General features: G+C 40.7%; 1 protein-coding gene across 24 annotated transcripts in view; it reads right to left on the bottom strand.

The window, feature by feature from the left end:
• Hs3st5 (heparan sulfate-glucosamine 3-sulfotransferase 5) overlaps positions 1–15,524 on the bottom strand; it is a 287,277-nt gene that overhangs the window by 116,996 nt on the left and 154,757 nt on the right. For 2 of the 24 annotated variants that reach the window (XM_087207911.1, XM_087207909.1), the window contains one exon: positions 9,928–10,068. The exons of 21 other annotated variants lie outside the window; for them this stretch is intronic. The gene's annotated coding sequence lies outside the window, so the exon portion shown is untranslated. The remainder of the gene's footprint in view (positions 1–9,927; positions 10,069–15,524) is intronic. One more of the 24 variants, XM_087207913.1, reaches the window with a different exon arrangement.

The following is a 15,524-nucleotide window of genomic DNA, read 5'->3' as shown; positions in this document are numbered from 1 at the left end:
CTACCGCTGCTTCTGGTCCCTGTCCCACCTCTCCCAGCTCAGAGGAGGTAATCCGTGCAGGCGCTAACAGACCCCCGCCCCAATCGAAATGAGGAAACACGTAAATAAGTCTCAAAACCAGACTTCCAGATCACCTACAGCAATGCAACCCCAAAGGGAAATGAGATGGAACACTCTGATACTCAACCACCTGGACCCACTGAACTGGCAACAAAAGGGGATCTGGAAAAAATGAAATCAGAAATAATTTCTCAGGTAACAGGAGAAATTGTGCCCCTAGTGCAAGACATGATTAATAAATCTAGAGAGGAGCTCAGGAACATGATGGAATCTCAACATAGAAAACAAATGGAATCCATAAAACACATGCAAATATATTTCCAGGACACGAAAAACTCCATTGAAAGTCTATACAGCAGAATGAGCCAATGTGAGGACAGAATTTCAGATATAGAAGATAAGAGTGCAATTAGTGACCAGGAAAAGAAAAATTGCTTCAAAAATATAAGGGAACATGAGAAATCAATCCAGCAGCTGCTAGATGATGCAAAGAAGAATAACATAAGACTGATTGGGCTCAATGAAGAAACAGGAGAGGGTGGAGATAACATAAAAAATCTCTTCACAGAAATAATGGCAGAAAACTTCCCAAGCAGGGGAAAAGAGCTTGACATACAGATAAGTGAGGCATATAGGACTCCAAATAGCCTTGAACAAAAAAAATCTACACATAGGCATATAAGTGTTAAGATTCCAGAAACACAACAGAAGAACAAAGTTCTCTAAACAGTCAGAGAAAAGAAACAAATCACATACAAAGGAAAGCCCATCAGAATCACAGCAGACTTCTCAACACAAACCATCAAGGTAAGAAGAGCTTGGAGTGACATATTCCAAGCCCTAAAAGAAAACATCCTCCAACCCAGATTGATGTACCCTGAAAGACTATCTTTCAAAATGGATGGAGAAATAAGATACTTTCATGACAAAGAGTACCTTAGGAACTTTGTGAATACCAAACCAGCACTCCAAAGAATTTTACACAATATCCTAGGAACAGACATTTGAGGATCACAACCCTAGGAAGCAAAGCAGAATGAACCCATCTGGTGTGATAAGAAATTAAATGGAAAGGGGGAGAACCCAACAACAAAAAAAAAGTCATGGCAATGACAAGTCAACACGTTTCAGTTATAACTATCAATGTTAATGGTCTCAATTCACCAATCAAAAGAAATAGACTGGCAGAATGGGTCAAGAAGCAAAATCCAACAATATGCTGTATACAAGAAATACACTTAATTCAAAAGGAAACTCATAGACTGAAAGTTAAAGGGTGGAAAACAATACTCCATGCGATAGGAACCCCCAAAAAAGTAGGAGTAGCTATCCTCTTTGCAGATCAAGTAGATTTCAAACCAGCACTGATTCAGAGAGATGAAGAAGGACAGCACATCTTTGTAAAGGGAAGAATCCAAGAGGAAGAGATAACAATCATAAATATCTATGGACCAAACACTAGTGTGCCCAATTATATAAAACAAATACTAACGGACATGAAAAGTCATATATGCACTAACACAATTGTAGTGGGGGACCTCAACACCCCACTGTCACAAATAGATAGATCAACTAGACAAAAAATAAGTAATGAAATACTAGAACTCAATCGAACTGTTGAACAAATGAACTTAACAGATGTTTACAGAGTGTTCCACCCCACAAAATCAGAATACACATTCTTCTCAGCTGCACATGGGTCATTCTCCAAAATAGACCACATACTCACACATAGAACATGATTAAGTAAGTGCAAAGGAATTGAAGTTATCCCCTGTATATTATCAGACCATAGTGCGATGAAATTGGAGGTCAACAGCAAAAGAAACTGCAAAAACTTCATAAGCACATGGAAATTGAACAACACACTTCTGAATAACCAATGGGTCACAGAGGAAATTAAAGAAGAAATCAGACAGTTCCTTCAATTAAATGATAGTAACAATACAACATATCAGAATCTATGGGACACAATGAAAGCAGTCTTATGAGCGAAATTCATAGCAGTGAATGCACATATTAGAAAAACAGAACAAGCCCCATTAAACAACCTGATGTTGAACCTCAAGCTTCTAGAAAAAGAGGGGCAGGACAACCCCAAAGCTCATACAAGGGAGGAAATGATAAAGATCAGAGGAGAAATCAATGCAATGGAGACTAAGAGAATGATACCAAAAAAATCAATGAAGCCAAGAGTTGGTTCTTTGAAAGAATCAACAAAATTGACAAACCTTTAGCCAACCTTGTCAGAAAAAGGAAAGAAAAGGCCCAAATCCATGCAATTAGGAATGAAAAGGGTGAAATGACAACAGACCCAGCAGAAATCCAGAGGATCAACAATACCTACTTCCAGAACCTATATGCCAATAAGATGGACAACACAGAAGAAATGGACAGATTCCTAGATACATAGGAATTACCAAAGTTGAATGAAGAAGACCTAAAAATTCTGAACAACCCAATATCAACCAATGGAATTGAAAATGTAATTAAAAACTTATCAACTAAGAAAAGCCCAGGCCCCAATGGCTTCACTGCTGAACTCTAGAAGACATTTAGAGAGGAACTACTGCCACTACTGTTTAAACTCTTCAATGAAATTGAAAGGGAAGCAATGCTCCCAAATTCATTCCTGGAAGCAAGCAACACCTTGATCCCCAAAGCAGAGAAAGACCCAATCGAAAAGGAGAACTATAGGCCAATCTCACTAATGAACATAGATGCAAAAATTCTTAATAAGATAATGGCAAACAGAATGCAGAAGATCATGAAGAAGAACATACACCCTGATCAAGTGGGATTCATCCCAGGGATACTGGGATGGTTCAAAATATGGAAATCAATCAATGTAATACACTGTATCAATAGAGCCAAGGACAAAAACCATATGATTATCTCCATAGATGCAGAAAAAGCATTTGACAAAATCCAACATGCATTTATGATAAAAACCCTACAAAAAATTGGAATAGATGGTCTCTACCTCAACCTGATAAAAGTCATCTATTAAAAACTAATAGCCAATATCATACTAAATGGTCAAAAACTGAAATCCTTCACACTAAAATCAGGAACAAGACAAGGATGTCCACTATCACCACTCTTGTTCAATATAGTTCTGGAAACATTAGCCATGGCAATTAGACAAGAGAAAGAAATAAAAGGAATAAAGATAGGTAATGCAGAAGTCAAATTGTCATTATTTGCAGATTACATGATACTCTATATAGAAGACCCCAAGAACTCCACCAAAAAGTCTTCTAGACTTAATAACCAAATTCAGTCAAGTAGCTGGTTACAAGGTCAACACACAAACATCAATAGCTTTCCTCTACACAAATGACAGACTCACTGAGAGAGAAATAGGGCAAATAATTCCTTTCACAATAGCATCCAAAAAACTGAAGTACCAAGGAATCAACCTAACGAAAGAAATCAAAGACCTCTTCTCTGAAAACTGTGGCACTCTGAAAAGAGAGATTGAAGATGATATCAGAAAATGGACAGACATCCCCTGCTCCTGGGTAGGAAGGATTAATATACTGAAAATGGCCATACTTCCAAAGTGGCTATATAGATTTAATGCAATTCCAATTGAGATCCCACCAGCATACTTCATAGACCTCGAGAAAACAATCCAAAAATTCATTTGGAACAAGAAGAGACCCAGAATAGCAAAAGCAATTCTAGGTAACAGAGACATGGCAGGGGGTATCATGATCCCCAACCTGCAACTATACTACAAAGCTACTGTGATAAAAACAGCATGGTACTGGCAAAGAAACAGACTTGAGGACCAGTGGAACAGATTAGAAGATGCAGAAACAACTCCAGACACACTCAGCCATCTCATCTTCAATAAAGGAGCCAAACACCCTCAATGGAGGAAAGACAGCCTCTTTAATAAATGGTGCTGGAAAAATTGGGCTTCAACTTGCCAAAGATTAAAACTAGACCTATATCCCTCACCATGCACTAAACTAAAATCAAAATGGATTAAAGATCTAAATATTAAAATAGAATCTCTGAACCAGTTGGAACAGAGGTTAGGTAGAACCCTTGAAGACATCAGTGTAGGAAAAGATTTTATGAACAAAACCTCAGTTGCCTGTGCACTAGCACAAACAATCAACAAGTGGGATCTCTTCTTATTAAAAGGCTTCTGCAGAGCAAGAGAAAACACCAGCAGTGTGAAGAGACAACCCACAATGTGGGAAAAAATCTTCACCTGCTCTTCCTCAGACAAAGGTCTACTATCTCAAATCTATAAAGAACTTAAAAAGATCAGACCTCCCAAATTTAAAGGCCGAATCCTAAAATGGGCATCTGAAATGAACAGATATTTCTCACACAAAGAAGTAGAAATAGCAAATAAATACATGAAAAAATGTTCGACATCACTGGTCATTGGAGAGATTGAAATGAAAACAATGCTCAGATTCCACTTCACTCCAGAAAGAATGGCTGCTATCATGAAATCAACCAATAACAAATGCTGGTGGGGCTGTGGGGAAAGAGGAACCCTGCTCCAGTGCTGGTGGGAGTGTAGACTGGTGCAACCACTGTGGAAATCAGTATGGAGATACCTCAAAGAACTGGGACTGGAAGTTCCATTTGACCCCGCTATTCCACTGCTGGGGATCTTCCCCAAAGAATTAAAAGAATCATACCATAGTGATATATGTGCACCCATGTTCATAGCAGCACAGTTTGTAATAGCTAAAACTTGGAAACAGCCCAAATGCCCATCAACTAGAGAATGGATAAAGAAAATGGGTTTTTTTTTTTAATAAAATGGAGTACTACTCAGCTATAAAAAATGTGAAATTAGAGACATTTGTAGCTAAGTGGATGCACATTGAGGCAATACTCTTAAGTGAAATAAATAGGGCATACATGTACAAATACCGAATAGTTTCTCTGGTGTGAGAAACTGAAAGTGTAAATGAGGACTAAAATGTATAATAGCTAATGTGAAATAGGAAGAAAAGGGGCAAAGGGGAAGGAAGTGGGAGGGCTAGGGTCAGGATAGAAGGGAATGGGATTAATATGAGAAAATGGAAAAATAGGAACAAAATCTTTGTAAATAGGGAGGACTGGAGGGGTTGAAGGGAGGGCTGGGCAAGGGTGAAAAATAAGAACCAAGACAGACTATGTAAAGGTGCAAATTTCCAATGATGAATGTCATTATATTGTATACCTAAAATGTACCAATGATTAGAATGAATAATCGAAAATGTAAAATGGGAAGAAAAGGTCCAAAGGTGTAGGGGTAGTGGGAGGGGCAGGGGAAAGGAAAGAAGGGAAAGGAAAAATGCTGAGAAATGGAAAAAATGGAAATAAAGTCTTTATAAATAGGGCAGGGTGGAGGGCGTGAAGGGAGGGCTAGGAATGGGGAAAAAATAAGAACCAAGATGCATTATGTGAAGCTACAATTCCCAGTGAGACATGTAATTGTGTTGTATACCTACAATGTACCGATAAAAGAATTTAACAAAAAAAGAAAAAAAAAAGCAGCTTTGAACTGAATACCTAACGACGTGGAAGTGGACCTATTTTACAGATCAATGGAGTAAGGACTGGAGAAGCTAGGCTCTCACCTAAGCTCACATTGTTTGTAAGTGATGGAGGGAGGATTCAAAGCTGCAGGCCACAGCTCTGCACCTTGCTGTCCTCAACCCCATCTCAGAGACAGGGAACGAATCCTCTACTGAGAGATGTTAACAACACTCTCACCTCCTCTATCACACCCACCACACAACCTGACATGGTGCGCCTCAGCAGTAGCAGTGTGCCAACTAAAGGGAAAGACAACACATTTGGTTTGACCATTACTAACTAAAAGCTGTTGTTCATTCCTAATGCCCTCTCAGAGCAGTCTAGGCAGCATTTCTAACATTTTTTAAAAGCCCAGCCTTTCCATTTCCAATGGAGGAATGCGTTCCCCCCATTCTGACATTAGCTCAAACCTTTGCACACCACCTTTGGGTATTTAAGCCTTTAGTTACTTGAACTGAGAGCAAGCTACAGGAAGAGGGCCCGCTTACACATCAAGCAAAGTAACACAGAGTATTTCTCTCCTTTCTGCATCGGCATCTCAGGGTACTTAAAACTGTACAGCACGTCAGCAACCTCAGTCGCCTTCTGCTTCTTCCCGTCATCCTCCGAATTCTCTCTCAAGAGCTTGAATACTTTCTCTTATATGAGAAACCCAAAATATAAATAAAAAGCAAAATCACTATGTACCGCAAACACGTACTAATAAAATTGCATTAATAAAGAGTTAGAACTAGATACATTCTCTGCAAAGATCATGGATAGTAAACACAAATATCCTTCCTATCCAGAAAAGACAGCATTGTGATCAAAACCAACTGTCCATGGATTTTTGGTTTAACATTTCGACCATCATGTATGACCTTAACTCTGGGCATCCTCAGAAGGGCCAAAAGGTTGGAACCACTGCAGAGCAATGCTAACAGAGGGGTCACTGGAGGGATGAAAAAGGTAGACATACAGGGACATCTGCTTGTTAAGTTTACTAAGGTGTCAAGTACCATCTGTCTTCTCCTCCTTTTCTGGCTGCCATCCTCCCATAGGCCAAAAGATTTGAAAATGATGGTGTGGGGAGTGTTCCTTGAGAAAGTAGAGTGAGACTTTAATTCTGTATTTCATCTGCCAGAAAATGAAATGCAGCCAGCCACTGCGAGTGCTCTTACTAGATATGGGAATATAATTAGATGGAGTCCAACTGTAGACCTAGACAACCACATCATCATCACATGATGAGAAGTGCTGCTAAGTCTGAAAAGAGTCCATTTGAGGTGCTTTTATTTTGCTTCAAATCAGCATTATCATGGAATAAAACTGATAATTTTTTTGGGGGGAAACAATTTTTGGAATATAAAATAAGTAGTAAAGAGTAAATGAAACTGACTATTGTGACTGGTGGTGAGTTCAGGCATTTTGTGTGCTTTTGTGTTTGTTTTGGAGTCTTAAACAGGTTGGGTTCTTCTAAAAGAAAACATTTTATTTAGAACATTCTCCTATGAAAGTCCTGTTTGACAAAGTGTCATTTTTTGATATATTGGTAAAAGTCTGCCTTCATTTTATATTCAAAAAAGGCAACCAGTGTTTTAACAACTTTTGACAAGCGCAGGGAATTAAACTTCCATACAGTCAACTCTTTTAATGTGATGCTATAGTCTATTTTCTACACTGTAATTCTTCATGGCAAGCCACAATATTTTTAATTATGTGCATTTACGGTGGAGAAAGTACACAGAAATTAAAGTTATTAGAATAGGAAAAGTTAAGCTTCAATAAAATGCTTCTAAGCATATTACTGTAATCATTGAGAAAGTCAGCTACAGACATAGCCCTAAGTGATTTATAAATGAGTAACAGGGAATAAAGAAATTTCTAATAAGCTACCTTGGAACTGAAGAAATTCAGGTACACTTTAAATTAAACTCAACTACTAACTCATCAGTTTCAAAGTTGAGTGCTTTATTTCTTAGCAGTGCAGGCTGTCTCCTCCAGCATCCTCCCTGGGATCCCCACTGGCACCTCTTCCGCCCTCAGCCCACCTCCCTCTGTGGGCCTGCTGCATCCCGACCTCTGTCTTTGCCCGAACTCCGCTCCATTTTCTCCTCATGAAGAGCCTCTTCACATCCCTCGGGTGTGCTGGGCTTTTCTGCTTGCAGGATGACTAATCCATTCAGCCCGGCTAATTTTTCCTCTTCTCCATCCCAGTTGGGTATCGCTCACTCTTGGGCACATTTAGCTGCCCACTCTTTCCCGAGATGTCCTTTCTCTGAACCATTACCACCCTGTCCTTGCGAATCAAAGTCCCTGAAATATTGCCATGTGATTGCCTCTTTATTTGCCGTACAGTCTGTCAGTTTTATGAGGGCTAAGCTATGATCTACTCTTTTCTGTTGAATCTCTATTGCCCAAACCCATTCTTAGACTGTTTTAGAACCCTTCAGACGCTTTGTTAGAGACCAAAGAGGGGCTGGGGTCTTAGCTCAGCACAGAGCACCTGTCTAGTGTGCATTAGGCCTTGAGTTCAGCCCATGACTAAGAAACCATTTAAGTGAGGTTCAAAAAGGAAAAACGCCTTTGTGTTTTTTTCCTTTTGGGTGATGATATAAACTGGTAAATGTAACCAAATTTACAAAAATGATGTATTAGAGGGGGCACATGTTAAACTTCTCATTTAGCTATTTCAGGTAGCTGGAACAAGTTTCACATTTTGGTTTAAGAGCTTTCTCACACTACCTCTCTCTATTAAGAAAAGTGCAAGGTGGACAACACAAGTACAGACAGACGTTAAGCTCCGGTATGCCAAGCCTAGTCTGGAGTTTAAGATGTAGACTTCTAACAGTAACAAGGGTGGACCGACAGGGGCAGGAAGGCTTTCCTCAGAGCCACTCAGGACACCTGATGTCACGGAGGTCTCACTTTCTGTGGCTGGCCACTGTAGTCTGAGGACTTAGGGGAGGCTGCAACGAGAAGGCAGCTGTGCTCACAACTGCACCACCAACGCCCCATGAAGGCCGCAACTGGAAAAGGAGCAAATTTGAAACCAGTACCTGTTAGTGGTCAGGGAAATGGAACTGGAGAGTAGAGCATTTTATGAATACTGCTGTTACATAATGAAGAGCTATAATAACCAGTACACTCTGGAGAAGGCCTTAAATCTAATAAAGCAGCCACCAATAACTAAATTATTACTAGGACAAATTCAGGGAATTGGCTCAGAGTTCTCTGCATCCAAAGTCCAAGTAAGTAATCAAAGGGAGCACATTAGCTGGTCTTCTTAGACCACCTCTGGAGTGTAGCTGGCATTTACTTAAAATACCAAATGACATCAGGACAGAGTTGCTTCCGTGTGTCACAGGCCCCTCTGGTTGAGCAGGAGGGTGGGTGGGGCCTCATGGGAGGGCGTAGGGACCCAGAGAGAGGGAAGAAACCACTGCAAGGAGGCAAGGCAAACTCTTATTTTCAAAATTGCTACAGCAGTACTTTGCTGAAATCAAAATTGAAAATACGATGAGCTTATAGAATGCCATCCTCCACAGCAAGAGTAATATAAAAACAATTTTTATCCCCACATAAATTATGTAACACAGCTGCTCCTCATTTTCCACATTAGCACTGGCTTGGATGAGCTATTCCATATAAAAGAGATTCATTCTCTGTATTTTCTGATTTCTGCCTTCGGTATTTATTTCTTTGCCTCTTAAGCAAACTCTTATTTCAAAATATATTGAAATATTTCCCCAGGACACACATGGGCTTGTTTGTACTGGCTGTATTTTAGGCCTCTTGGGCCATCTTGTATATAGTAACAGAAAACAACTTCAAGGACGACAGTAATGATGAATAAATTAAACCATAGGCTATATAGTTTCCATTAATAAAATAAATTTGTTTTACTGAACTGTATTTTCATCTCAAGACCTGTCTTTCCCACCCCTACCCCTTTCCAAAATGCTTCTTTACAGCAGTTCTCCTTTCAAAAGGGTGCTTCAAATTGATTCCGAGGAATTTGAGATTCCACCCTCTTTTCTGGCAATATGCTTTTTTTGTGTGAGATCAGCAGAAACAATATGAAAACACCTGTCACAGTAATTTCAAACGTCTATCATCTACCAAATTATACAGAACTAATCCATCATCGCAATGTGATCCTTGAATGACGGGCTTCTTCAAGAAAAACAAATGCTGTCAAAAATATAAATGGGTACCTTGTGAGAAAAACCCACTTGTATAATTTGTAGAAACCTACAGTTCTTATTTTTATCCTTAATCAGGACCAAAAGAGCATCTTTGAAGGAGCCAGTCCTGCTTTTCACTCACACAGGGCGATGTCACACACGCCTGGCCACTCACAGGCGCTGCTCCGTCCAGCTGGCTGCACAGGGCTGGTCTAATGACATGGTGCTCACTGCATGTCCACTGAGGTACATGGTAAAGTCTGCCCCATCACCTGGCCACCCCCTAAAAATAAAAAAGGTATAGTTTTGGAACATTTTTTAAGCACTGAGAAAGGCTGTGGGCTATAAATCTATTCATGTCCCATATACCAAGTCTTTCTGTGGCCCTGACTCTGTGCCAGTACCCCCGGAAGTGACAGGCTCCCCAGGTGACCCTATTCTATAGCTGGTGTTGACAACTCTGCTCTAAGCCTTGCTGTGCCCTCCAGTTTAGCACAACTCCCCACCCATCTTCATTTTCAATCCTCTGCTAAGCTCATTCCCCTCCCAGCCACACTCCTTCCACCATGCTGTGTTTCCCTGTCCATCCTGCCCTGAGGACTGCGCTACAGTCCCACTGTCGTCCAAACACGAAGTTTCAATGCTTTCAACGTCCAGGCTCGAGGGGGCAAGTGTGTGTCAAATGACGTTGCCGTCTATCATCTAGAGAGAACGGCTGGAAACAAGTGGCAATTGGAACCTCTGCCCTCTTCCCCACGGTGCCCCTGGGGTTTCTTATATTTCAAACTTAGACCTAAAGTAACAGAGGCAAACAGTAGGGAGCTGCTCCTCATTCCCAAAGGGGCCATGATTCTGAAAGCATAGAGTTGTCCATGTGGCCCTCGGGTCACCAGTCTGTGGACCTGGCCACCCTCTACTCTCACACAGGGTGCCATGAGCCGTGGGAGTGTGGCAAGGCTGGCACCGCATAACCTTCCAACACCACACAGAGCACCCTACAGGCACCAGATTCCTGAGCTGCTGTGGCACCTTGCTGCACCCTGTCAGCAATTTATTGCCTTCACAAGAACAAAAACAAACACTGAGGTCTTTACTCTGAAATCTGTTTCTAGAATTTATCTTGCTAACAAAGGACTCAGGCCTGTGAGAGGTGTTCTAGCTATAAAAGAATTTATGTTTGTAAGACTTTGTTTGCAATTTTAAAGGGACTATTTGGCACTTTAAATTTATATATGCCACTAAAAGCGACAAAGTGTAAAATCATACTTTTTCAATGAAGGGAAATTGCTGAAATAAGAACACTTCTCTGTAGCTGTCCCAGAGTAGTGCATTTATACAGGAAGAAGAAAAGACATGCAAAAATTTGTTAAATATAAAAAATTTTTGGAATATGTCCAGTTTTCTTTCAGCATAGTTTCTAGTCATTATTTATATACCACAATTACTTATTCATTGATGTTTTCCAAGAACACTTATTTTTCTTCCTTTTATTTAAACATGCAATGATAGGCAGCTGGTACTAGTGCTTTCCTTAGCTGTTTTGATTTTGGACAGATTGCCCGAAAATAATAAAAGAAAATAAGGCATCTTTCCAAAGCAGCAAAAGAACAAACCATTTTACCCAACAGTCAGTGTAAAAACATCTCTTGTTGAATGGATTTTTAGATGTGAAAAACATTTATTAGTCACAACCATATCCATTTGCCAATCAGCCCTGCATATGGCAACAAGAGGATGACAGACACCACAGACAGCAAGGTAAATGGCCATGAAATAAAGCAAAATCTCTCCAATTATTTATGAAGCACAAATTTACTACTGCAGTTTGCTTTCTGAATCAAGAGGGAAAGATGAATGGTGACAAGCAGAAGGAGGCCACACATACACACCAACATTTGAAGGCTCCTGGAGCTCCCACAATCCAGTGTGATGGTGTATGCCTGTAATCCCTGCACTCTGGGAGGCTGAGGCAGGAGGGTTGCAACTCAGAGCTGACCCAAGCCTGGGAAATTTAGTGACTTAATGAGATCTTGTTTCAAAGCAAAAACAAAAAAGGGGGTTGTGGCTCAGTGCAAAAACTTTAGGTTCAGTCCTCAGTACTATATGTAGTCTTATCTTTTTCAAGATGACGAAGAAGACAGGAATTTAGAGAATAAGGATAAGCTGTCATGCAGAATGAGTCAGTCTCATGTTTTTGAAGTAATATTTACCATGGACACCACAGCAACCTCTTTAACAGTGTGTGGGTCTTTGTACCTTTCTTCAAATACTCAGCCACTCCCCATCAGGAGCTGTGAGCACTGGGGAGGTCAGGACCTTCCTGGCTGTGGCCATGCCTGTTCCTGCTACCTCATCATTCCAGACAGGAAACCCCGTGAGGGCAGCCTCCCCCTCCCGTCCTGCCCTGTTTTGCTCCCTGCTCTGTCTTTAGCCCCTGTAACCTTACCTGGCAGATAGGAAGTGTGCAATAAATACTTGTGCTCTGAAAAAAATGAATGTCCTTCAGATCCAAGTCTTCTGACTTAGGTAGCTGTCCTAGTTATGCAGTCCCTGAGACATCAGCGTGTGCCAATCACTGATCATTGAATCAGACATTCTTCACAACAGCCCATGATACACTTAAGTGGTATTCAAGTTAGGGTAAGGGAGCTAAGGAACTTGTAACTTGCAGGAGGTAGAGAAAGGAAGTAATTTTTTTAAATTCCAAAGCCCAAATTCTTCATTACTTGCTGACACTGGTTTGATACTGGTCCGTGTTTCGCCTGCAGTCTGAGTTGCCTTGGGTTCTGGCCACGTCCTTATCTAAACATGCTCTAATTCTGGCCTGGAGATTGCACACTGCACACTACACAAGCTTCGCTCCAACACTTTCATCTCCCCAGCACACTTTCTGGTGGTGGGCTAGTCTGATTGGGCTGCTAGAGCAAAATGCTATAGATTTGGTTGCCAAAACAACATGTATTCATGTTTTCATGGTACTGGAGGTGTGGAACACCAAGCATGGTCAGGTTCTCTCTCTGACTGTAGACAGTCCCTACCCACTATGTGCTCATGTGGCTTTACACTGACATGTGCTCAAAGACACACATGTCTCTCCCTCCTTTTATTTATTTATTTTTCTGGGACAAGGTCTCACTGTGCAGCCCACGCTGACTCATACTTGTGGCAATCCCGCCTTAGCTTCCTGAGTGCTGGGATTGCAAGTGTGCACACCATTCCTGGCTCTTTCTTTTCACAAGGTCATCAATCTCTCGGATTAGGACCCTGGTATTGTGTCTTCATTTGACCTTAAGTACCTCCTGGTACATTACAAATACAATCACATTTGGGGCAGGGCTTCAACAGCCAAATCCATTCCATTTCTCTGCTTTAGTAACATGAGTCACCCTCACACTGTAGAATAACTCTTTGCCACATTTTGGTTTCATGTAGTGTTTTAACCTCAATAGTTTAGATGTTAAACATGCATATCTAGGGCAAATGTGTATGGATTTGAAGAACTGTTAACACTCTCCTGGTAGCCAAGTCACTCTGCAGAAGGAAGGACTCTCCAACAGCAATCCTTCCCAGGTCGCTTGACCTTTTCAGGGCTTTTGTCTTGCCACCTCTTGGTCAGAGGAGAACATAGACCCAGGGATAGAGGTGACTCATCTTTCTACCATGTGACACAGAGGACACTGTGCAATTCACAAAATATATATTTCAAAATCAATTTTGAGTCCATTAAATCATAGATACCTGACATTTCTGGAAGGGAAGTTTAATAGATATCATGAGGCCTAATCTAGATTCCTATGATCATCACATCTATATGCTGTTTTCTTCCATGTAAGTTTGAGAATCACTGTTCTGAGTAGATGATGAACCATGGGGTTACACAGAGACTGTTCTGTTAACACAGAGTAAAGTTATTTCTCGGGATATAATAAGTACTGGTTGAAACTTTCCAGTTGATCTTAGAATCAGAGGTATATCCTGACCTAGTTATTACAAAGCTTTGTTTGTACAGGGAGAAAAAAAAGCCAACAAGTCTCTTTTTTTAGTCTTCTCTGAACTTATGCTAAGCTGACACTGGTGTGGTGGTGAATCTTGCTGACGGTAGAGTATATGGTATCCTGACCTCCACTGAGAATTCAGAGTGCTGTAGATGTTGCCACTGTAGACATGACTAAAATGTCAGAGTCCTAGGACAGCAATAGAGATTTCCTGGGTCACGAGTGATCTTTTTTCAGGGAAGTGTGTGTGTGTGTGTGTGTGTGTGTGTGTATGTCCACACCCATGCCCATGTGTGTTTATACCCACGCTATCTTGTATTGTAAAGATAAGATTGATATCTCTTGATGAGAGATTTTTTTATGTGTTTTACTTGCTTTACATTTTAAGGTACAATGGTGGGTTTTATTTTACGTACTATTAAAAACTACTAAATTATAAGAGTCCACGGTAAATATAAAGTCATTATTTAAAACAAATTGAGAGTAAGCAAAGTCATATTTGTGATAGTACTTATAGGAATGTCTTGGAAATATTGTAACAAGTTATCATTATTAGATTTTCACATAATTATCTATGGGTATGAAATATAAATCTATAAAGTTGAGATAATAAAATAATACAAAATTTAAGTAAGAAAGCAATTATTTTTGCCATGTTTTCTTTCATTACTAAACAAAGAAAAGTTTTCTGTTTTGGGGCAATACTGTGAGAACTAGTTTAATTTTTTTTCCAGCTTCTCTGAAAGGCCAAGCTCTAAGGGAAAACTGTAGAGAAGAGTCCTAGATAAGGAACTCGGAGATCCCAGCTCTTCTTCTGCCTTTGGCATCAACAGTTCTCAGATCCCGAGTGGGTGACTTCACCTCCTGGAACACGAGTTGTCTTTAGAGAGATGAGATGAACTGAGACAAGCTCTGAAGTCCTCAGCAGTTCTTCCAGCTCATGAATCTAGGTGGCCATTCCTGAACTAGTGTACATAGAATTATTCTCCATGAGCAAAGAAGACAGAAGGGTTGTTTCAGAGGAACGCTATCCTCCATGTGGTCACAATAGCTGACCCTGTCATTACTGAGCAGCACACTCCAGGGGGCATCTGCCAGCGACTCTGGCCTATGAGGGTTCACGTATGCATCACCTTGTGTGCACCACAGGTGCCTGGGTAAACTTTATCTCTGGCTGAGTCCACGAGGGTCTTTCCAGACACCATTAAACATTTGAGTTGATGAGCTCAGTAGACTGCTTTCTCCAAAGCGAGTGGGTATCATCCAACAGGCTCAGGATCTGAATAGAGCAAACAGCAGGAATGGGGAGGGTTTGTTCCCTTTTGTCTGACTGTTTAAGTGGGGACATTGACTTTCTCCTGCTCTTTGACTGGGATTTACACTATCATCTCCCTGGGTCTCAGGCCTTGGGATGCAGACTGGGATGATACCATTAGTTTTCCTGAGTCTCCAGCTGGCTGACATGGACTTCTCAATTCCCATATCTGCAGGAGCCGGTTCCTCAGTGTGTGTGTGTGTGTGTGTGTGTGTGTGTGTGTGTGTGTGTGTGTGTGGTCTCCTACTGGCTGTATTTCTCTGGGGAAATCTCCCTAATACAGAAATTGGTTCTGAGAAGTTGAGTGCTCTTACAACAAATACCTAAAAAATGTGGAAGTGGCTTTTGAAACTGGGAAACAAGTAGAGTTAGAAAGAATTATTGAGTGCTTAAGAGAGAAGCTGAGATGGTCATGATGGAATTTTCAAA

The sequence above is a fragment of the Heterocephalus glaber genome, unplaced genomic scaffold (assembly GCF_053883595.1).
Source record: "Heterocephalus glaber isolate CG9 unplaced genomic scaffold, H.glaber_assembly_v1.0 deba00000896, whole genome shotgun sequence".
NCBI lineage: Eukaryota > Metazoa > Chordata > Mammalia > Rodentia > Bathyergidae > Heterocephalus > Heterocephalus glaber.
The sequence above is the reverse complement of the archived record's forward strand: the minus strand, read 5'-3'. Positions and strand labels throughout refer to the sequence as shown.